The sequence below is a fragment of the Myotis daubentonii genome, chromosome 2 (genome assembly GCF_963259705.1).
Source record: "Myotis daubentonii chromosome 2, mMyoDau2.1, whole genome shotgun sequence".
In the NCBI taxonomy this organism is placed as follows: Eukaryota; Metazoa; Chordata; class Mammalia; order Chiroptera; family Vespertilionidae; genus Myotis; species Myotis daubentonii.
Genome location: NC_081841.1, coordinates 219,164,795 through 219,190,775, shown reverse-complemented (window position 1 = coordinate 219,190,775; position 25,981 = coordinate 219,164,795).

The window sequence follows — 25,981 nt, the reverse complement described above, 5'->3', positions numbered from 1 at the left end:
ATGAAGGGGTGACAGAATCTAGGAGGCACTTTGGGAAGAAGAGAGGCGATGAGAAGGGGGTGACCAGAATGGAGAAATGGGGAGATAAAACTGCAATCAGCTGGAGTAAACCATAGAAATTTCAGTGCATTTTTAAATGATCATATGCAAGAATAATGCACAATAGCCCAACTCTCCAACCCCTGTCAGGACGGGGAGGGCAGCCGCTGCCATGGCAATGAGCCAGACCCGCCTCTCCGGCGACAGGGAGTCAGACACTTTAGAAAGTACATGAGCCCAAATGACCACAGAGACTAATTCCAGGGATTTTTTCATTAATTATACAAAATTCTTTAAATAACTTGTAACTGCTCGTGTTTAAAATATTTTTATGGCAACAACAAATCCGAACGAACATTCTGAGAACAGATCATTAATTGCACTGTAGATGTCAGACTGTGACACGGGGTTAAAGTTGCAAAAAAGCAGTCAGTCTTATGTGGTTGCAGAAAGCGTTTCGTTTTAATATGGCTGAAATCTGTGCTATACCAAGTATGTGAATAGCTATGATGATAACTGGGATATTCCTATTCAGGAGATAAATCCTTGTTACAAAGGCCTCATTTGGGGTCAGGGAGATGAAAAGTTATCCTACACGTTTATATACCATGTGGGCAGCCAGAAGTCCATTCAAAGCAGGCGTGAGTGGTTCTTTGACGCAGGATCCCAGCCCTGTCCCTTACCGGTGTGTGATCTTGGGCCAGTACTTAGCTTCCTGGGTCTCGATTTCTTCCAGTGTAAACACAGAAGAACACCTATTCTCCCCTAAAAGTGCCTGTGACTGTAGAATGAGTTAACATTAAATTACTCCAAGGGTTTTGACACATAGTGCGGATAATGAAGTAGCTATCATCCTGAAGAAGGAATGAGGCTTGAGGAGTTGAACCGGGGACATAGGGACAAAGTACATGCGTGGGGGCAGCCATCTGTCCTGGCTGCTATTCTAGCTGTGTCAGCCGCTTCCGAAGTAGCCCGCTGGATGCAAAGATTCACAGGAGAGCGGAGAGGGGAGATGGGAGGAAGGGGAGAAGGAGGGAGGGGAGGGAAGGTGAGGGAGAGAGGGAGAGCGATGGGGAGGGAGAGGGAGAGAAGGAGAGAGGGAGAGTGGGAGAGAGGGAGAGGGAACTGTAAAAAGTAAGAGTAATTTTTCTAAAATCTTAAAACATTGAGCCACAAATAATACTGACTTGTGTCCTAGACAAGGAAAAGAAGTCATTCTTCATCGCTGCAGGCAGAACCACCCAGTTCCCCAGTTTCACTTTGCTCTGTTATAAAGATGGGCACAGTAATGCCTCTAGTGGATGGCAATGAACTTCTGTGTTGGTGGAGTGGCAGGGGAGATGGCAAGGCCCGCAGGCCAGTGTGAGATGGCCTGGCCTCCAACAAGCAGGACTGGGGTGCGCAGCGAGCATCAGAGCTCCGGATGCTGGACTCCCTTTCCCTGTCCCAACCACACTCTGCCCCATGGCTCTCTCCAAACATCCCTCCTTCCAGCCGGAAACTGCCGGCCAAGCACAGTCATGGCTCCAGAAACGAGATGTCAGAATTTCTCCCAAATGACAGCCATCCAAGCCCCTGGAGTAGTTCAGCAGGTTCACAGGGAAAACGTGTTTTCTTTTATCTGGGTCATTAAATTCCCTCTCTAAACACATCTGAGACTTAAAACCCATTGTATCCAACATAACTTAGGTTCTAAGATCAGACAATACCGACATCCATACTTCAGGGAGAAAGAAATTGTTAGAACATTTGCCTGTGGGATAGTTCTATAGGTTTACATCTGGAAGATAAGTAGGTAATTCTAACATTTTGTAAGTATTAGAAACCCCAAATTGCTGTTATGTCATAATTAATTAAAATGATAGCTTTATCTGTATTTCCCTCATCAAGAAAACTAAGGTTAAATTAGCTTAGATTTAGGTCACTCTCTGAGACAGAGTGCTTTATATTTGTGAAAAATTTCCATATTTCAAAGAAAACCCCCAAATTTTCTTTGCAATTCAGACCTGATGAAAATATAAAGTGCTTAAGTATATGGATCACAAAATGTTCTTGTCTCACCTTCCTTCAGAATTTCAATGTAAATGTTTCTCGAATTCATAAGACCATTTGGGGATTTTTATTGGTTAATTAAGAATATTTTTCTTAATAATTAAAAGGAAATAATGGGTTTAAGAAATCTCAAAGCAAACGGCTTTAGTCCATTTCTTTCTACTCCAAATCCCATCTGATCACACTTCCAAAATTCCTGTTTAATCTCTTTATATATAATGTACATTTTATCACACAAAATAAATTTAGGTAGTAACCCTAGGTTAATATCTAAGGAAAATTTCAATTACACCTGTACACAAGGAGCTACCTTTCCTGACCAGGTAAATCAGCACATTTTTATCTCTGAGATAAGTATTTCAGACAGGGATGAAATAGTGAGCATTTCTCTTTCCAGCCTTCTCACTGAATTACCAAGTCTGACCTGTACATAAATATAGCAGTTACATAATAAGGGAAATTATACTGAAGTGAAACAGGATTCTCTCCTGGTCATGAGGAATCTGTGGAGAGTTTATGAGCTTGTAACATTCCGTCCCTGCAACCGTTTGGGTGCGCATCCTGTCCTAGCTGGGTTTTGATGGATTAGCGTCATGCAGAAACAACTCCCACTCCCCTGTCACTGGGCAACGAAAAAACGGACCATCTGGACTCCTACTTTGATTTAAAAACACACACACACACACACAAAAACAACTACAGCTTTTAAGGATCCAGAAACATTCTGGCAACTGAAAGAACATAGCTCAAATGGAACTCAGAAAATTCTTCAAAGACGTGTTATATTCAAACATTATTTTATAAACAACTTGGATTTTTCACTGGCACACACACACACACACACACTCAAACTTAAATTTCCAACAAGAGGTTTTGAATTCAACAATGAAGGAGGATGATTTGGGGGAGCATGTAAGTATGAAAGGGGTTCTATCAGTTATGACACTGGAAGCACCGGCAGCCTGGACAGTCCCTGACAACTGAGGCTGAACCTAATGATAACGAAAGAATCGGAGACGTTCTCTTGGCTGGTAAACCCATTAAAAGACATGAAGTATTGATGGCTGACATATGAATGCAGTCATCATTGCATTTTTGTGTTTCCTCTAAAAATAACACATTGTAATGTTTACCCTAGCTATGATCTAATTATTTCATCTATTATAAATTATGACCAATTTTCCAAACCTGAAAATGGCCTCAAGAGAAAATCACTTGCCAATAGATTTCCTTGGATGCTGCCTGATGTGGTAGGGCCAGACCCTTGCCAAATGAATAATCCCGAGTGTACAATTCCGACGGCACGAACTCCACGTATTCAAAAGGGAAGCATTATCTCCGCCCGCACAGTTGAAAACTTACTAAAACTCAATATTCCAAGGGAACAATTCATCCTGAGCAATCTTCCAAAAGTCCTGAGTGATTAGTATGGAATTTGGTCCCAGTGCTGAAGAACATTTGGAGACATACCAAATGACTTTTTTCAGTCTTCCACCAAAATAGAACCCAAGTAAGAAGGAAGCTGAGATTGTCCACACAGGGGATGGAATGAGGTCTCTGATTTGTGAAGAAAGTGGAAGAGGCCTGACCCAGAAACAGACTGAGTCCTCAGAGACTGAGAGAGAGGAGGTGTGACCGGAGTGAAGGGAGCTTGAACTCAGTTGCCCTCTTGCAGGCCACGATCAGAAGATGAGAGTTCCTTGAAAGGGTGGGGCAGGAATCCTGTCTGAGATCTGAGGAATGATGACCCCAGTGACACAATCCTTGGAAAAGTTCCCAGTGGCCCTGTTAGCGTGGAGGACTCTGTGAATGGACAGTGCGGGCTGAGGATATCTTGTGCCCAGACGTCTTCTAAGTCAGTACCTACTCCAATTGTCACTGCACCAAACAGCTTCTAGCCCTTGACCTTGGTCCCATGTGCATCTCCTGCTTTTTGCCCCGGGGCATGGATCATGTTGGCACTCATGTGGGTATAATTATGAACGTGTGAGAGAGTTAGGGTCTGAGGGGGGAACCCTGGACCAATGGGAGACAGAAGTTAGTGGATAAATAATCTGTCTTTCAGGTCTCAAGTTGATAATTCAGATGGTACAAAGCTCCTCAGAAATGCCAGACTGAACTCCACCACCCACCGGGTGGGCAAAATGGGTCCTGGAATTGGTTTTCCTCTTTCTCCATTTCCTGCTTCTCAGGCCCTAAGTCTAAACACAATTGGAATCAGAGCAGATTTCTCAGCTGATCGATTTCTTCCATTTGACTACGGAGCCAAGAAGAAAGTGACACAGATTTTTCAAGTGCTGAAAGGAAAGAGCCACAAAGTAAGAATTCTATATGCAGCACAAATATCCTTGGAGAAGGAAGGAAATCAAGAGCTTCTCACATGAGGAAAAACTAACAGAATTTGTTACCAGAAGACCGACCCTAACACAATAGCTGGAGAGCCCTGGCTGGTGTGGCTCGGTTGGTTGGAGCATCACCCGGTGCATCAAATGGTGGTGGGTTTGAGTCCCAGTCAGGGCACATACCCACGTCATCGGTTCGAGCCCAGGTCAGGGTGAATGCAGGAGGCAGCCTATCGATACTTCTCTCTCACATCGATTCTCTCTCTCTCATTCTCTCTCTCCCTTCTTCTCTCTAAAAATCAACAAAATAATTTTTAAAAAAGAGTAGGTAAAGAATTTTTAAAAACAGAAAGTGTATGATAAGAAAAGGAATCTTGGGATATCCAGGATTTGGAAAAGACAACAGAAAGGGTAAAAATATGGGTAAATACTAGCATGGGAAGTCTATTGGACTTCCTTTTTCCTACTGAGTTTTTGACCCATGTTTGATGGGTGAAACAAAAATTACAACACTGTATGATGTGGATCTCAATAGTGTGTAGAAAGTATTTAAGACATTTGTATTACAAATGGGGGGAAATGAAAGGGTAGAAAGGGGGTAAGATTTCTTCCTTACTTCACTCAAATGGAAACAGCCACTTCGGGAAGTAAACCGGCAGTTTCTTAAAATACTAACGATGCAGAGTTTTTGTACAGCAATCACACTCCTGGGCATTTTCTGTCCACATAGAACACTCGATACAAATGCTGTAGTAGCTTTATCTGTCATAATCAAAGCCAGAGTCATCAGAGGTATCCTATGATGGTGACTAATTACCCACACTCTGGTACCTCCATACCATGTAATGCTACTGAGCGGTAACAGGGAATGAAATATTAATACATGCACCAACTCGCATGGAGTAAGCTGTGTGGAAAAAAGCTAATCACAAAAGATCATAAATTGTATTATTCAATAGATGTAACATTATCAGAAGGACAAAATTATACATACAAACAAATAAATTAGTAGTGACTGGGGTTAAGAAAGGGTGCTGGCCAACGTGTGAAGATGAAGGGGACGTACAAGGGAGACTGTTGGGCTGGAAGAGCTGTGTGCCTTTATTGAGGTGGTGGTTACACAAGTCCACGTATGACACACAGGGACTGAACTACACCCAGCTTGTACCAATACCGGTCTCGTGGTCCTGATATTGTATCACCATTACACAAAATGCGCTCTTCGAGACAAAATGTCCCCTCTCCGTACTAGTCTTGCTTCTTCCTGGGAATACGTACTTATCTCAAGTACAAAAATGTAATGAAAATATCCAGAAAGAGGGCTCAGTGGGACCGCTTCTTGTTATACTGTGTCACAGAGTAGAAACTCATAAATTCTCACATTTCTCTCAGCTTTTGATGTCTTTGTACATGCTTCATTACCTTCCACATAATCTTACTTTGCCCATACGACTTAGTTACACAATTTACCTTCCTTTTTGTACTCTTATAGCTATAATAAGGTAGGGTTTTGTTGGTTTTGTTTTCTTTTAATGTTTTTTGGTGAACATTCTGCTCACTCCTATCTTCGGCATAGGAATATGTATTTTTTTCAGTGTTTTAGTAAATACAGAGCAGAGTCTGGGGCAAATTTTTCTAACAGTACTAAACCACTAGTTCCTCCTCAATACTGACTCAACAAAATCATTTTTTAAAGGAACGATTATATAATATAAATAAGTATATATGTGTGTATACATATGTTTGTATATGCTCCTATACACTAATTAATGAAAATGAATGTGGTCTGTATAGAAAACATAGTTCATTAACACTGAGGAAGTACAAATTAAAAGTGTTTTCAGAATAATTATGTTGACCAAAAATTTTCCTTATTTGGAAGGTACATTAGCCTCAAGACACAGTCCCACTAATGGTCAGGGGAAGAAAATAAGATGAATTATTAGTTTTCACCCCAACATGTCAACATCTTACTTTGAGAAAACCACCTCCGTAATTACTTCTATATTTAATTCCACACCAAAGACAAAATCAAATTTCCTAAGAATGAGAGCTCTACGGACCGCCTGGCCCCTCTCATCTGGCTTCACCGTCAGAGTCTCCTGACAATGTTGCCTTTGGGAGGGATGACCCCTGCGGCTCCCCACAGAAACTCTTTCTGTCTCCACAACTTGAGCAAGGAGAGGGGAGTGCTAACACAGTCATCTCAGAATGCGCCTCACTCCTTTTAGTTTCTCCACAGCTGTCCTGTCAGTAAAGATAAAGGCGTTAATTTTAAATTTGGAGGATGATATACTGTCTCCAGGAAATTGCTTTGGAAATCTCTTTACTCCTAAAAATTGAAGGTAATTTGACTATTCTGAAATATTACATTCAAGAAAAAAAAAAAACACCTTAAAAAAATATCTTACTTGAATGGGTAAAAAATCTTTAAACACTGAAAAGAGTTAATGGAATTCTAAAAACAGACGCAGTCATAAAGGAGATGCAGAAGAATGGCAAACCAAACACTATCCTAATGAAGACCCGTGGGGACAGACGGGAGCACAGTCCCTCATGGAAATGCATTTGGCTGGTAACCGTCACTCTTAAACGGATACCCCTCGGTCATTAAAAGAGGGGTGAGCCCAGCCTGCATGGCTCAGTGGTTGGGTGCCGACCTATGAACCAGGAGGTCATCGTCAGGGCACATGCCTGGTTTTCAGGCTCGATCCCAGCCAGGAGGCAAACCAATCCATGTGTCTCTCACATCTACGTGTCTCTCTTTCTGCCTCCCCCTCCCTCCCGCTCTCCCTAAAAATCCATGGGAAAATATCATCCGGTGAGGATTCACAAAACAACAAAAAAGTTTCTGCTCTGAACGCAGCACCATTGACTGGGGGCCCTCTTCTCTCGCTGCCCCCCCTGTCCTCACTCAGGCCGCACTGTCCCTCTGGCTGCTTCTCCACATGCCTGACACCATCACACCTCACGGTTTTTGCACAGGCCGTTCTCTCAACTGGAAACTCTTCCCCAGGAAGTGTCTCCTTTAAGTGTTTGTTCAAATGTCACACACTTAGTAAAATTTATCTCCCGATTTAAAAGTATAAACATCCTTCCCGCAACACCACATTCTTGACTCTCTCTTACCCATCTCTACATTTTTTTTATTTTTCAATTTCACTTATCATTTACTTAAATACCTTATTATTACCTCATTCATTAGGTCTATTTTTAATCTGTTTTTGGTCTCCCCCAGCTAAGAGTCATCTCCTTGTGGAGAAGGTCTTTATCTCTTTTATTCACTAATGTATCTCAGTTTTATTCATGGTACAGAGCAGACACTCATGGCCAATAAATATCTGCTGAATCGATGAATAGTGAGTGGATGAGTGAATCGCTCATCCTGAATCTTACTGGATAATCAGTATTGGTAGGTGTTGAGAAGAGGAATGACTCTCGATGGGAAACAAATCTTTTGAAAGTCAAGTTGTTCCAATTCATTATTTTCTATAAAACTAAAGGACATTTTAAAAAAATAACCCTTGAGAAGACAACCTGGAGAAGGCATGGGGCCTATAGAAATATTCCAAAGTATTTTAGATTGCAAGGGAGAAAACTATTTCAGACCACTGATACGGGAAAGGACCTCAGAAGAAACGGTGGAAGATACTGACTGGCACACTGCTCACCAAACCCATTTCCTCTTGTTTTTTTTCTGAAGTTGAAGCATGTTACTGAGTCCCAGCCGATAGCCTGTGGAAGAACCCGAAGTGCATTGCTTCAGAACCAGTCCTCCAACCTCCTCCCTGCACTTCACCCACTCTCTTCCTTGCCTGGATGCAGGTAAGAGGGTAGCCCAGGAAGCCACCTGTTGATCCGTGAGGAGCTACAGGAAGGAGGAAGCCTGGGTCCTAGCAACGCTGCTTGGAAAGAGCTGCCTGCCATCATGAATAGCCATTTGGACTTGACATCGACATAAAGGGTACTTATTTTAAGTTACTGAGAATTTGCAGTTCAAGGACTGTGGTAGCTACCACTACCTCAGATAAGATAAGCATGTTCCCACTATCTTAAATCGAAAATAATTTCCTTCCAGAGACTAACATTCTAGCACAGTTAAACATGTGGAACCCAGATGGACATCTGAGAACCCAGAAGATATAAAAGATGTTTTCCCTCCTAGGCAAGATCACATATGGTGACAGCTTCCACCAATGTTCCAGTCGGCCTCCTCTCGTCCTTAGAACTCAGCCAACATTTTTGTGATAGTAGGAGGAACAGCTCGATTGCTTAAAAAACTTGTCTCAGAAAGAGATGAGACAGGAAGTTTGTGGGTGAATTATGAAGGTCTTCACTGTACCACCATGGGACTATTTTTTAAGGCTTCTAGGTTTTTTGGAAAATTCCTTCTTGGATCAGGTTTGTTTTTTTTCTTAGACAATTGCTACTTAAGCTTAACCTCTAGAACTTAAGATGCTATGTATTATATAAATCCACTCCATAAAGAAGCCCCCGGGGATGTACTTTCAGGTACAATTAGTTTTAACAAGACAAATGACTAACAAGTCTTCAATTTAGTGAAAGGAGATTTTGGAAATAGTATGTTCCAAAAATAATACATGTAAAAATCTGGCTCATCTGGAGCTTCAGAAGAGTTGTAAGCATATGAATCTTTTTCTAAAAAGTCATAAAGTCACATACCTCAGAAGAGAAGCATCTGTGAAACACAGTTATTTAATTCATGTTTGCTGGTGTGACACCAAAAATGGTCAAGCAGCTTAAACTTCCAGCTGCTTGTGAGCATGTTTAAATGACACTCCTAACTGACACTTCCATCAAGAGACGTTGCATATGTTTCTCACCTAAAATAACGATAGCTCTTCAGAAAACTGAGGATGAGTACTTTACATAGGGGCATACCAGGCTGTGACACTTGTCTTTCATTTCCCACATTACATATCCTCAGGGTAGTTTTCTTTTTCATATCATTGAACAGATAACTGGTTCCATAAAGAGTAATGACATATCAGCAAAAGCAATCACAAAAGAGAACGGCTCTGATACTGCAGAAGCAGATGTCTCTGCCTAGAATGTTCCTCTTCCCTTCTATTCACTATCAGAAACTCAAACACCACTTTGGGAGTCACCCCTTTCTCTCTCTTTATATGCAATCACTCCTTCAGGACTCCCTGAGCAGTTAATTTATGCACTGATTTTAGCATTTACATTCCTGAATTATAATTACTTACATTTCTGACTTCTTTAACCAATTGTAAATCCACATTTTCTTCTTCCCTTACATGCTGGCATATAGAAGGTTCTCAATGCATATTTTTTAAAGCATGGTTTCTTTTTCCTCAGGAAAATCATTTTATGACATTAAATTCAAGTATAAAATCAGAGAATTCAAAATTGTACATTCCCATATAATTAAAGGTATTTCTAAAAATAAGTACTTATTCATGACAACTTGTTAGTATAAAATTTGACAGCAAATGACAGGGGTTTAATAGCTGAAGAATAAAAGCAGGTTAGAGAGTTGTACTGAATACATCAAAGAATGCGTCTGTCTTCGGGACCAGAGCCCATTGAAACACTCCCAGAGTGGATGCCATAAGAAGGTGCCTGGAGCTTACAGAATCAATAGCAAAAGACATGAGTATCCATATGCCAAGGAATTAAGCAGAAACAGTGAACCAGACAGGAGAAAGTATTCAATAGTGACCAGAGCAGTGGCGGCAAAGGGAGAGAGGGGCTGATCCATCACAAAAGGCGACAGCATTCAAGTGAAGAGGGCGAACCTGCTGTTAAGAAAATGAGAGACTGGCTGCTAATGTGGCACTTAATGCAGAGAGTCCTATTTTTCTTAATTCCCATCACATCCTTAGAATAAACTCCCACCATCTAACTGACCTTCAGCTTTAAGGATACACAGAGGCTGAAAGTACAGGGATGGAAAAATGCATTTCATTCAAATAGAAACCAAAAGAGAACAGGGGAGCTAAAACTATATCAGATTTAAAAAAAAAAAAAACAACTTTAAGCCTAAAATAGAAACACAAGACAAAGTAGGTCATTATATAACAAGGAAAGGGTCAATTCATCAGAAAGATAAAACATCAAAAAATATATAGTATATGCTCTCAATATCATAGCACCTAAGGTTCTGAATGGAGAAATGACAATAATACAATGATAGTAGAGGACTTATATGTGGAATTTAATGAACACACTGAACTACCAAGCAAAATAGAGACAGACTTATAGATAGAGAGCAGGCAGATAGCCAGGGGGGCGGGGAGGGGTGTTAAGGGGATGGAGAAATTGAGCAAAAAAAGAGAACTCATGGACATGGACAACAGTGTGGTGACTGCATTGGTGGCAGGGGATGGTTGGAGGTGGAAGAGGACATAGAGGGGATAAATGGTGATGGAAAAAATTTAAATTAAAAATTTTTACAATACCCCAATTTCACTGGCCTGTGTGGCTCATTGGTTGAGCACTGACTTGTGAACCAGGAGGTGATAGTTCCAATTTCCAATCAGGGCACATGCCTGGGTGGTGGGCTCCATCACTACTAGGAGGCATGGAAGAGGCAGCTGATGGATGCTTCTCTCTCATCATTGATATTTCTGTCTCTCTCTCCCTCTACTTTTCTTTCTCTGAAATCAATAAAAAAACATATTTTAAAAAAAACAACACCCACTTTCAGCAATGGCTAGATCACATTAAAAGGATCATAGACCATGATCAAAAGGGATTTATCCCAAGAATGCAAGGATGGTTCAACATATACAAATCAATAAATGTGATACACCACATTAGCAAATGAACACTAAACATATGAACCTCTCAGTAGAAGCAGAAAAATCATTTGACAAAATGCAGCATCCTTTTAAGATTACACGCCCTCAACAAAATGGGTACAGAAGGAACATACTTCAACATCATAAAAACCCTATATGAAAAGCCCTACACGAACATCTAAGATCAGGAAAAAGACAAGGGTGCCCCTCTTATCACTCCTACTCAGCACAGTCCTGGAAGTCCTAAGAGGAATCAGGCAAGAAAAAGAAATAAAATACATTTACATAACACAGGAAGAAGTAAAACTGTCTATGTTTGAACATAATATGATCTTATATATAGAAAACCCTTAAGACACCACACAAAAATGTTATAGCTAATCAACCAATTCAGTAAAGTTGAAGAATACAAAATCGATCTAGAGAAATCAGTTGCATTTCTATATAGTAACAATGAAATATCAGAAAAATAAATTTAAAAAAGACTATCCCATTCACAATAGCATCAAAATCAACTAAATACTTAGGAATTACCAAGGAAGTGAAATATCTGTAGATTGGAAAATATTAAGACTTTGAAATGGAGAGAAACTAAGATGGCGGCATAGATAAACACCGGGAAATGGTCGCCTCACACAACAATTGAAGAATGCCGCAAGGGTCAGAGCAAACATCGTCCAGAACAACAGGAAGGCTGGCTGAGTGTAATTTCTACAACTAGAAAAAAAGAGGGGCACGCTGAGAGCCAGAGGAGCTGCGGAGGTGAAGTGCAGAGGTACGGTGGCGGCTCGCGCGTGCGGAAAGGGGGTGGCGCCTGAGGACGCGGCTGTCTTTTTGAATCACAAGCTCCCAACTGCTCTGAACTCCGGTTCCAGCGGGTCTCTGGGGACCCAGGGCTCATACGGGGAGAGGCTGGTCTGTCAGGCGGCAGCGGGCGAACTTGAGGGCGGCTTTCCCTCAGAGGTGCTTGCAGCCGTTACCGGGACACTGAGATGCGCGGCTCCGGGCGCGCGGAGAATCACCATAGCTGCTTTCACCGCCCTTTGACTCCCTGAGACCCCGCCCCACCCAGGCTGCGGCAGAGGCTTTTGCATGTGAATGTACCTAACTACAGCCCAGCCAGGCAGACCCGGAACTTCCAAGAGAAGGCCCAAGGCCCCGCAGCGGCTTACATTGCTTCACAGCTGAGCCTCTTCATGGCTCCTGCTGTGTGGCCTCAGGCAGGGGCTGAATTAGCACCTCCTTAGATCCAGGAGCCACTGTACCCAGTGGTCAGAGGGGGACCATTCTCCCACTTCAGACACAGCTGATTCCCACAGCCAATTGGCCTGGAGGTCAATTCCTCCCAGTGATCCTACAACAACCAAGGCACCAAGAGTGCACCAAGAGTGTCTACCCCAGGTAACTGGGGAGGCTGAGCCACTGGGCCCTACAGGACACCTGGCGCGCAGGACCACTCTATCAACACAGGGAAGCAGCCAAAATGCGGAGACAAAGAAAAAGGTCACAAATGGCAAAAACGGAGGAAAGCAAACGACTGGATATAGAGTTCAAGGCCACGTTTATAAGGTTTTTCAAGAATTTTATGGAAACCGCCGATAAATTTAATGAATCCCTCAAGGAGTATAGTGAGACCATGGAGGACATGAAAAAAGACCAACTAGAAATTAAGCATACACTGACTGAAATAAAGAATAATTTACAGAGATCCAACAGCAGACAAGAGGATCCCAAGAATCAAGTCAAAGATTTGAAATACAAAGAAACAAAAAATACCCAACCGAAAAAGAAAAAAGAAAAGAGATTCAAAAAATATGAAGATAGTGTAAGGAACCTCTGGGACAACTTCAAGCGTACCAACATCAGAATTATAGGGGTACCAGAAGGAGAGAGAGGGCAAGATATTGAAAACCTTTTTGAAGAAATAATGACAGAAAACTTCCCCTACCTGGTGAAAGAAATGGACTTACAAGTCCAGGAAGCGCAGAGAACCCCAAACAAAAGGAATCCAAAGAGGACCACACCAAGACACATCATAATTAAAATGCCAAGAGCAAAAAATAAAGAGAGAATCTTAAAAGCAGCAAGAGAAAGACAGTCAGTTACCTACAAGGGAGTACCCATTCTACTGTCAGCTGATTTCTCAACAGAAACCATGCAGGCCAGAAGAGAGTGGCAAGAAATATTCAAAGAGATGAATAGCAAGAACCTGCAACCAAGATTACTTTATCCAGCAAAGCTATCATTCAGAATGGAAGGTCAGATAAAGAGCTTCACGGATAAGAAAAAGCTAAAGGAGTTCATCACCACCAAACCAGCATTATATGAAATGCTGAAAGGTATTCTTTAAGAAGAGGAAGAAGAAAAAGGAACTCTTACCATTTGCCACAGCATGGATGGAACTGGAGAGCAGATAAATACCACAGGATCTCACTCATTTGTGGAATATAATGAACAACATAAACTGATGAACAAGGACTGATCCAGAGACGGAGAGGCATTGATTGGACTGTCGGGCCTTGGAGGGAAGGTAGGGGAGGGTGGGGGCAAGGGGGAAAGATCAACCAAAGGACTTATATGCAAGCATATAGGCCTAACCAATGGACACGGACAACGGGGGGGTGAGGGGATGAGCGGGGGGGGGGGGGGGGGGGTAGAGGGTACACATATGTAATATCTTAATCAATAAAAAATATTAAAAAAAAAAGACTTTGAAATGAAATTGAAGAAGACACAAACAAATGGAAGTATATTCTGTATTCATGGATTGGAAGAATTAATATTGTTAAAATGTCCATACTATCAAAAGACATTTATAGATCAATGCAATCCCTATCAAAATCACAGACTTTTTCACAGAACTGGAAAAAAATAATCCTAATATTGTTATGGAACCACAAAGATCCTGAATGACTAAAGCCATTCTAAGAAAGAAGAACAAATCCTCAGCCCTCAAACTTCCCGATTTCAACTATGCTACCAAGCTATCATAATGAAAACAGTCTGGTACTGAAATAAATAGACACATAGAACAATGGGACAGAATCACGATCACATAAATAAACCCTGATATATATGGTCAACTAATATTTGACATGAGAGCTAGGAATAGACAGTGGGGAAAAGGCTAGCCTCTTCAATAAATGGTTTTGGAAAAACTGGATAACCACATGCAGAAAAATAAAATTGGATCCCGTCCTTGATATATGATCACCTCCAATATCTGATCAATTTCTTTGTCCCCCATCACCCCCCAGGTGATACTTGATTACCCCAACTTCAGCAAAAATCTGCCACGACTGTTTAGACCAGCCGTGGGCAAACTACGGCCCGCGGCCCGGATCCGGCCCCTTTGAAATGAATAAAACTAAAAAAAAAAAAGACCGTACCCGTTTATGTAATGATGTTTACTTTGAATTTATATTAGTTCACACAAACACTCCATCCATGCTTTTGTTCCGGCCTCCGGTCCAGTTTAAGAATCCATTGTGGCCCTCGAGCCAAACAGTTTGCCCACCCCTGGGTTAGACAGACTCCTTCCCCCCTTGCTGCTAATGTTTTGAAAATTGTTCTATCCTCTGACCCCCAATCTACTCCTTGGCTATCAATGTCCACTTGTCCCCGCTGCACTTGGAATTAAGCCCAGTTCTAGACTGAGGTCCCTTTTCCCTACTGCAAGAGTTCATGAATAAAATCTGCTTTATCACTTTTTCTACTGTCAGGCTCTGGTTTTCTTTAATAGATTAACAGTAAAAGGATAGACAATGACATACTTTGCAAACCCTAATCAGAAGAAAGTGGGGAAATCAATATTAATATCAAATAATGTTGGTTTCAGAGCAAGGAAAATTACCAGGGTTAAAAATGATATAAAGGTCAATCCATCAATAACACACGACAGTTTTAAATGTTCCTTCATCTAAAAATGGAATTTCAAAACGCATGAAACAAAATCTCCTTGAGCTGAAAAAAAATTAGACAAACCCACAATTACAGTTGGAGACTTTAAGGTTTCTTGATCAGTAACTGGTACAACAGGTAGACAGGGAATCAGCAAGAACATGGAAAATGTTTTCCAGTTTGGATTTCATGGAAAACACACACTTTTGCTCTGCAGAAGACATTCTACAGAGAATGAAAAGACAAGCTGAAGTCAGGAAGAAAACAGTAACTGCAATCACATAGCTAACAGAAGATTTGCATTCGGAACACATAAATAACTTTTGAAACTCAGGGACAAGAAAACAAACAACCCAACTTGTTTAAATGGGCATCTTGCTTTGACTGAGACGCCACCAAAGACATGAATGTCCAACAGGGACATGGGAAGATCCTCAACAACTTTTGTCACAACGATTCATTATAAGAGTTGTGACGGGTCCTCAAGAAGGAAATAATATTCAGTTTGCTAACTATGAGGATGACAAAATGCCAAAATGCCAGAAGACGCTCAGTGCCATACAGTAAAATACAACTGTCCTTGCACTTAATGTTGCACAATAAATGGAAATAATAGGCATATCTTTGACAATATTATGTTATTACTTTCTCCTATTTTCATATATAAGCTTGTGGCTGATATATATATCATCATCTTCCAAGTAAACATGAAATAACCAAGTCAAAGCTGCATTTTTCTGTATGCTTTGGCTAAAGAAAACTATGCTCACTACAACTCAGAGTATATGAAATCTAAAGTCTGAGAATGCTAATAATTTCCAAATATTTCTGCTGTTTGGATACATGGACCATTTTTGCTAGAGAAAATTCATTCTCTAAGTCTAACTTGGTTTAGATCTTAGCAAATAATTTATTTTAATTCTAATACCCTATACTGGTATATTGCACAGAAAAAGACACTCTCATATAGTTCTAAATGGAATGTATATTAGTTAAAAAATTCTAGAATGAAATCATCAATATTTAAAGTAATTCTGAAAATAAAAGAATCACTTTGTCTTTCGCATATAATTTTTGTCATTAATGAATAGTAAGCACATAATATATCCTAGGCATCGTGGCAAATACATAAAATTCATTATCCTATAAATGATTTCAACAAGTGAATAAAGTAGGCAATATATTTGTTGTATACATTTTATCTATGAGAAAAATTAATCTATGAGAGTCTTGTCCAAGGTTTTATAATGAGTAGAAATATAGCTAAATGTATGTAAAGTATTTAGCATTATACCTCTCTAATAGTAAATGCTTAGTAAATGGGGATTTTAAAAAATAATTTTAGATGGCTGTTTTTATACTTGCTTTTTAAAAAATTGCCGGGAGCCGGTCCATGCTTGCTGTTTCAAGGGACCTGGCATATATGGCATACTGTTCTTAATATGTTTGCTCACCTTCTTGGCACTATGTGTTTTAACCAAGGTCTCTGAGAAAGGTTGTTTTCCCCAGGTAGGGATTTTCCCTTGAAGTTAGGGAGGGAATAAAACCCCTCAACTAAGTGCCAGGCGGGTAATTAATCCCTTTAACTATGAACAATCATGCTTAAACTACATAATCTTTTCTCCCTGGAATGGAGATAAGAAACGCCCTAACCTTTGTAATAGAGATTGATAGGATTGAATCAACTGGTATAAATACAGTTGTAACAAGACAGAAAGACTCAGAACTCAGGAGACAGAATTCAGAAGACAGAACCTACACGGAGCCTAGAGACAGAAGAACTTCGCTGGCGAGAGCATGCCAGAGGATCCTGGAGAGGGACTGGCCTCGGAGCCTAGAGACAGAGCCTAGCGGGAGAACATGGCAAGGGATCCTGGACTGAACTTGACTACAGAGATTGGCAGGAGAACCTGACTGGAACCTGGACACTGAACCTGACTGGAGAGCCTGGACAGAACCTGGCTGGAGAACCTAGCGAGGGAACATGGCTACAGAACCTCGCTGGAGATCCGAAGCAGAACCTCTCTGGAGATCCGGGCTGGAGATCCTGGCTAGGCTGCTGATCAACTGAACGCTGTCTCCGTGTCATTCCTTCTTCGCCGACTCCGTCCACACCTTTGGGGACCCCTGGACCCTCTGGGGTTGGACCCCGGCAAAAAATCATTACTAAAACCTTAGTTTTTTGGAAAAATGATGGCAGGTATCTTGAGAGCATCATTTGCGAGATCAAGTATAACAAAGGCTCACATTTAATAGAGAATTATTTTGTAGTGAATCTGCTGATTGGCCTCCCAGAACCTATGAGGGGAGCAGAGGCCCTTCCGGGGACCAAGGAGGAGAAGACGGCCTTGATTAGGAAGGAGGAGAATTAGATATCTTGGCTCTGGCAAGAACAGGGATTAGAAATGTTATTTCTGTGGTTAAAACATCACTTGATCCCTTTGCTAAAGATGGAGAAATAAACTACCTATTTCTTTTTCTGCATGCTTTCCTTCTATTCTCCCACTCATTTTTTCCCAAACTAAGAAATATGGACTGAAACATGTGTTTGCTGATACACTGCTCTTTAATTTTAATATCTACTCACCTTCTTTTCTGTTTCCAATATAAACTTCTTCCTAACCCCTAACTGTACCTCCGTATGAGGGGAGAGAGGGGACAACTTCTGAATCTTCTTCACAATCATTATTTTAAGGGCAAACGGCCCACTCTGTGCTTTCCCTGTTATAAATGGCTTAATGGCGGGCGAGCTGGCTGGCTCACATCTAATTATAGTGGCACAGGCAGCAGCATTAGCCTCGCCTCCGCCCTCCTGCACTGCTGCTCTCCAGGTGCCTCCCATGACCTCTAGCCCACAGACAGTAGTTCAGTGGCTTGTAATAACTGTCATTAATTTAAAAGACGGAGCTTAGGTTCTTAAACTCCTTTAGAATAAATATCGTGGTGTGAGTTGGCTTACTTTTCTGCACTAGATTAATCTTCCTTTCCTTTCAAAATGCAGCAAAAGTAAAATTGCTTCTTAACAAAATAGTGTATCTTCAGCAGAAATTACTCGCATGAACTGTTAAATATTCCTGGAACCTATTTTTTATTATCCTGGTTATTTTGCCGTTATTCCTGTTTATAGAAAATATCAACAAAATATGAACAACCTCCCTTTGTAAAGTATGTGCCATATTAAATATGACTTCAGTGATTCCCTTCTACATCATTCTCTTCAACTTCTATGCCAAATAGGAAATGATGTTCAGTAACCCACCCCCCACCCCCTCATCCTCAGGGGATATGATAGGTTCCAAGACCCCAGCCTGAAACCACGGATGATACTGAACCATATATATCCTATGTTCCAATGATAAGGTGTAATTTATAGAGGAGGCCCAGAAAGAGATTCACAACAATAACTCACAATAAAATAGAACAACTATAACGATATACTCCCATAAAAGTTATGTGAACATGGTCTTATTAAGTAGAATAGGGGTGGCTGGAACAAAGCACCTTGATAAGGCGACAATCAATTTGATCACGGACAGAGCTACTAAGCAACTGAATGGCAGAAGACACTAGACAAAGGGGAGATCCGTGTCCCGGACAGGACAGAGCAGGATGGCACCAGATTTCATCACACTACCCAGAATGGGATGAAACTGAAAACTTGTGAATTGTTTATTTCTGGAATTTTCCATGCACTCATTTTGGACGGCAGTTGGCCACTAGTAAGTGAAACTGTGGAAACAAAACTTGTGGAAAATAGAAGGAACTATTGCGTGTCGCTGATACAGGAAATTTGGACTGGAAACACGTGCTGTTCCCCTGGGCAGGATGGGTCCTGGGCTCTTTGTCCCGTGGAGTCGAAGAATGAAACCACAGATGGAGGATGGTATAGCAAAGGTGGAAGTTTATTGAGAAACAAGCACAGACTCCCACGTGGGGAGGGGAGAGTCCTACTGAGTCCCTTTTCCTTTGGTTTATAAAGACTGCAGATCTTTGTGCCTCCATATCCCCTCTGATTAGTCACTATCCCCCTTAGATTGGTTCTATAGCAACTCCTGAGCTCAAACCTCACGTGAAGTACAGTGAGGTTCCCTCCCTCTTCTCCCTTATTGTTCTCCTATTACCGCTGGGCTTTCTTCCTCCCTCTATTTTGTAAATGTGTACCTTCTGCTACTCCGAGCTCCCTTGTCTTATGGAAATGCACCTTCTGCCATTCTGTAGCCCTGTGCTTTTTTCATGGACTCCTTAATTTCTAAAATTTCCTAAACCTGCCTATTTCACCCCTAAAAATTCCTTTCATTGCTCTAAGACTTGTAGACAGCAGGTTCTGTAGATTCCCTCCTCCAACAACTCTTGTTCTCTCTCCTTGAAAGTCATGTTCCTCATAAAAAAATAAAAAAATAAACACAAAAACTAAAAAACTATTTTCTGTTTGAGGACAATGTCTGACGAGAAACTTCTAATGCAACACCAGCCTACTTTTCGCCATCTGTGCCATCCAGAATCCTAGAAAGATTTTTTTTTCTAAATCACAGTGGCACTTGCTTCAAGTCTGCCAGACCACGTGCTAATTCCAGAGAGCAAGAGAGCCTTCAGTGAGAGTGTGGGGAAGAGGGAAGGAGAATGCTGATCACAAATGCATGTTAAGAAACATAATCCTCGCCAGTTCGCCCAGAACCGAGGGCAGAGTTTAATTCGGGCATGTATCGTGCATTCCTTATACAGCAAAATCTCAGTTCTCTAACTGAATTCATTCTGGAAGACTGTTCAAGAGCAATCTGTTAGAAAATGGACTCATTTTTTTCCCATCAGAAATAATGTAAATTGAATTAATCCATCCCAAACCCCCAAATGATTCCTTGTGTTAACCTTTCTTATATACAGTACTTGTCCAATGTACTACTTAATTTACAAATAAACACTTCTTTTCTTAAATGTATTGAACCACCCCTACTAGCTTTAAAGGAATTTTTCATATATCACTACCTCAGAAATGTCATCACCAGCTAACTGCTTTCCCTTTATCCAATCAGCATCAGGGTTTCTACCTCTTCAAGTGCCTGTGATTGCTGTTTTGTGTGCACTTTAACACCCTTAGCAACATTGGTATTCTTGATGGCCTCCTTATGTATTAGAATTATGCTAGTCATCTATTTAGCTAGCAACAAAAGCATTCTCTCTTTTGTTTGTTTCCCAGTCGGGGCATAGGCCCAGGTTGCGGGCTCCATCCCCAATGTGGTATTTGTAGGAGGCAGCCAATCAATGATTCTCCCTCATCATTGATGTTTCTATCTCTCATCCCTCTCCCTTCCTTTCTGAAATCAATAAAAATATTTTTTTAAAAATGGAATGTAATCAAATGGCCAAATATGCTCAAAATCATTAATCATAAAGGAAATGCAAATGAAAACCAAATGAAATACCAGGGCATGCTCATGAGGACGTGAGAAACACGTGCAGGTAACAAGTGCAGGTGACGAGGACAAGTGTCCACAGGATCAGGAGCAACTGCAAATATGTGCAAGGCTATTAGGGATGTGGGTTGGGAAAGTATCCTGGGAAACTGATTTTAGTTATCTACCAGCTCTAAACTCGGATGCAGTAATTTTATTCTTAGAAATGGACCCCAAAGACAAGTAGGTACACTCACAGCAGCTTTCTTTATGACAGTCATTTAAATGAACGTCAAACCCAGACAAATACTCCGGGTGGTGGAAATCAGAAGAGTATGACTTTGAGAAGGGAGGCGATGACAAGGACAAGGACAAGCATGAAGGAAGTCTCTATGTCCTGCTGAGCAGTGGGCGTGTAAGCGCATCGACCCGGGAATTCATTTAGATCTTAGCATCCTGCAATTTCACTCCGGTAATAAAAGTTTGCTCCAAAAATGAGAAAGACAACTTCAAACTGTCCATATTAACTTATCAATATTTAATTTGGAATACCACCTAGTTCTGAATTCTAAACCCATAGGGCTAGACCTAGAAGAGGCCTAATTTTAAAATAGTGTATCAACTAATGAGCACATTACATAAATTCCAGTGAATATTTTTAAAAGGAATTTGGTTCTATGTCGTATTCACTAAGATGTCAAAATATAGTATTTTCATAGTTAACTTTATTAAGTTATGTTTGCCTCTCATGTTCATACTGGGAACACATGTGTACATTTTATATCCATAAATATTTATATGCAGTTAACACCTGATCGGATCCAGAAGAGTTTGCCATCAAAAAATTAGAATAGGGGAGAACCAAGATGGCGGCATAGGTAAACGCCGGAGTTTGCTGCTTTGAACAACTACTTCAAAAGTGAAACCAAAAAACGGAAGGGACATCACCCAGAACCACAAGAACGCTGGCTGAGTGGAAGTCCTACAACTAGGAGGAAAGAGAAACGCATACGGACACTCAGAGGAGGCGCAGTCCTGAAGTCAAATTCTGAGGTGCGGAGTGCGCGGAGCGGGCTGGCGGCGGAGGGCGCGGTTGTTGTTTTCAATCGGGAGGGAGTCGCAGACTCTGAGCTCCAGATCCGGGCGAGTCTTTAGGGACCCAGACTCAAACGGGAGAAGCGGGACTGTCTGGCTTCGGTCAGAGCGAGTGCAGCTTTCTCTCCCAGCTTTGCAGCGGGTGCTGGGACTCAGAGAGTCAGAGCCCCTGGGGACAGGACTGAGAGCCGCCATAACTGCTCTCTCCGGCCCACCCTGTTGATCCTGTGCGACCCGCCCTGCCCAAGCCCTGCACACAGGCATTTGCCGGATAGCCTCAGGCAAAGGCTAGATTAGCACCTCCCTAGAGGACAGAAGTTCTCTCACTGCTGACACAGCTGATTCTCATAGCCACTTGGCCTGGAGGTCAAACCCTCCCTGGAATTAGCTACAACAATCAAGATTTATCTATAAGACTGCGAACAAAGACCACTAGGGGGTGCACCAAGGAAGCATAACAAAATGCGGAGACAAAGAAACAGGACAAAATTGTCAATGGAAGAAATAGAGTTCAGAACCACACTTTTAAGGTCTCTCAAGAACTGTTTAGAAGCTGCCGATAAACTTAATGAGATCTACACGAAAACTAATAAGACCCTCGATCTTATATTGGGGAACCAACTAGAAATTAAGCACACACAGACTGAAATAACGAATATTATACAGATGCCCGACAGCAGACCAGAGGAGCGCAAGAATCAAGTCAATGATTTGAAATGCGAGGAAGCAAAAAACATCCAACCGGAAAAGCAAAATGAAAAAAGAATCCAAAAATGCGAAGATAGTGTAAGGAGCCTCTGGGACAGCTTCAAGCGTACCAACATCAGAATTATAGGGGTGCCAGAAGATGAGAGAGAGCAAGATATTGAAAACCTATTTGAAGAAATAATGACAGAAAACTTCCCCCACCTGGTGAAAGAAATGGACTTACAGGTCCAAGAAGCGCGGAGAACCCCAAACAAAAGGAATCCAAAGAGGACCACACCAAGACACATCATAATTAAAATGCCAAGAGCAAAAGATAAAGAGAGAATCTTAAAAACAGCAAGAGAAAGAAACTCAGTTACCTACAAGGGAATACCCATACGACTGTCAGCTGATTTCTCAACAGAAACTTTGCAGGCCAGAAGGGAGTGGCAAGAAATATTCAAAGTGATGAATACCAAGAACCTACAACCAAGATTACTTTATCCAGCAAAGCTATCATTCAGAATTGAAGGTCAGATAAAGAGCTTCACAGATAAGGAAAAGCTAAAGGAGTTCATCACCACCAAACCAGGATTATATGAAATGCTGAAAGGTATCCTTTAAGAAGAGGAAGAGGAAGAAAAAGGTAAAGATACAAATTATGAACAACAAATATGCATCTATCAACAAGTGAATCTAAGAATCAAGTGAATAAATAATCTGATGAACAGAATAAACTGTTGATTATAATAGAATCAGGGACATAGAAAGGGAATGGACTGACTATTCTTGGGGGGGAAAGGGGTGTGGGAGATGTGGGAAGAGACTGGACAAAAATCGTGCACCTATGGATGAGGACAGTGGGTGGGGAGTGAGGGCGGAGGGTGGGGCGGGAACTGGGAGGAGGGGAGTTATGGGGGGAAAAAAAAAGGAACAAATGTAATAATCTGAACAATAAAGATTTAATTAAAAAAAAAAAAATTAGAATAGTGGGCATAAATAATTGAAACAGTCCATTTTCGTCACTCTGGAGCTGTTGAACTGGGCAAATCCCTTGTCTCGCTGGTCACAGACGGAATAGTGGCTTGAGCTTCGGCTCTCAGCCGCTCTGTGTGTGGGTGAGCTGGCAGAACTCAACATGCTCCCATAGATGGCCACTGAGGTTGGTGTTCAATCTAACACCCTGTGATTCTGATCAAATAGCATTTCCTGAGAGAAAGAGTCTCAGCCAGGCTCTTCATTACTGTTTGATAAAGGAAAGCCTCATTTCCTCCATAATTTGCTTGTATGATCAAATTATCCGTTAATTGAAAACCTGACAATTTCTGGCTTGCCCAGCATCAAACGCATTGACTTTGCTCTGTTTGGTTGTTGTGCTTAGTACTCTCCAAGCCCCAATTAATACACCGTGACTTACATTTTCCCAGCCATATTAATGACCTGGCAGATGTTGGCAGCCTACAGAGACACTGTCTTACAAGGACAGCTGGAAACAGAAAGTTCATTGAGCCTAACAATCCAGCTTCCTTGATCTACATGGAAGTGTGGGCTCACTGCCACAGTCGAATATGATTTGTGCTTTCACCATATTTTTTAAGAAAATTTGAAAAAGCTTCCTTTAAAAAGAAAAATTAACCTATTTTATACTTAATCAACTTTAATTATATTTTTCAGATCTTCTTTAGAATTATATTCAGATTACAGTTTGACATAAATCAACAAAATATATTCATATCAAATTTAAGCAAAGGGGCTATGTCACTTAATAGAGAAGGGGACAAGTAGCTGGTTTGGCTCAGTGGGGCTCAGGGGATAGAACATTAGCCCGAAGACTGAAGGGTCCTGGGTTCGATTCCAGTCAAAGGCATGTACCTCGGTTGTAGGTTTGATCTCTGGCCCTGGTTGGGGCGCGTGAGGGAGGCACCTAAGAGATTGGTCTCTCTCACATCAATGTTTCTCTCTCTCTGTCTCTCCCCTTCCCTCCCACTCTTTCTAAATATCAATTGAAAAATATCCTCAGGAGAGGATTAACAAAACCATTTTTTTAAGTGAAAACACAAATGATTATCTTGCAGCTCTCTCAAGTTCAACATCTGCAGAATTCATATTTTGCACTCAAACTCTTACCCTGGCCATATTTTCTAATCCTGTTACAAACACTGCCATAGGCATTGCCACATGTCTAAGAGCCTCACCCACATATAAGGCGTCTCAGGGCTCAAGTTCGACTTTGCCCCACATGCCTCAAGTCAAGGCTACATCCTTACAGTTAGCCTGGTCTTCTAGCAGATGTTTCCTCTGATGCCTTCTGCTTTAATCTGTGCTACACCCTGCTCCCCAAATTAAAAAAGTAAACAATCAAATAAATAGGTGGCCAATATGCACAACATCATTCAAGTCCTTCAAGTCTCCCAGATCAGAAAGGCAAAGTGTATACACTTTAACCTACCACACAAACAAGGCAATGCTCAAAATATTCCTCAAGTAGTGCAAGATGGACACAGAGCCATCAGCAGACACCAGGATCATTCAGAACAGATGCCACCTCTAAGCCATCAGTGTGGTGGGAAGAATCGCTCCAGCTTTCTCTGGGCCCTGAATATGAGGTCCTCTGTGGTCTCACCCGGCTCGGCTCCCCTTCAGCCTGGGCCTGGCTGCTTCCACCCACCCACTCTGTGCACCAACAATGTGAACTCTGTCTTACTTTGGTCCCGGGAAAATTCAGAGCTTCTGAACTCCTCTTATGGCCCAACTTTAGTAATTACAGGGCATAGCAGAGCATGCATTTCAAACAGTTTCCTTTTCATATCTTACTAGGTTACTCTCAAGTTGTCTTTAGTAATTAACAGTAATGGTAAAATATAAGTACACATATTTCTATTTTGTATGCATCTATATATCTTGTGATATATGTGTGATATGTATATGTTTAGGATATAAATGTACATGTGTCTGTGTGTGTGTGCATGTGTGGATGTGTGTGTGTTGGTGAGGTTGCCATGTCCCAGAGCTCAGCCTTGGATCCCTTCTCTTCCCCACTTACACTCGCTATGGGATCTCCACCTGCCCCTGGGATTTCAATGCCATCTCTACACTGATGACTCCCAAAGGTGTATCTGCAGCCCAGAGCGCTCTCTGCTGGACATCAGTGGCACACCTACAGTCAACATGGCATTTTCCCTTGCATTCCATTCATGGGGCGGGTTTTTAGAAACCAGCCCATCCACATAGAGTCTGAGGAGCCCACCTGCGCATCTGAGCAGACTTGGCTGCATTCCGCCCTCAGTGCGGTCGGTGCTGGCTCCAGACTCCAAGGAGGAAGTCAACACTTTAAAGGCGAGCTTGGACACAGATGCTTTATCTTCCAAGTGTAACAACATCAACCAAAGAGCATCAGCTCAACACATGAAAATTCCTGAAGAAAGGACTTTTAAAAAGTCTGTGTTGCACCCCATTTCGATAGGCCCGTATTAAGTAAATATTACGGGAGGTACTCACATTTCACATCTAGCAAACGACGATGATTGCATTGCTTTAAAGACATGTGTTTATCTTAAAGATAAGAGCCTGTCAGTCCATGGAACACTTATGCCACACATATGAGAAATATGTAAAAAATGTGTTGTGATGGATTGCAAGGGTTGTTGTGTTTTGTTTTTAAAGAATGCTCATGGTAATGACGCTTTCC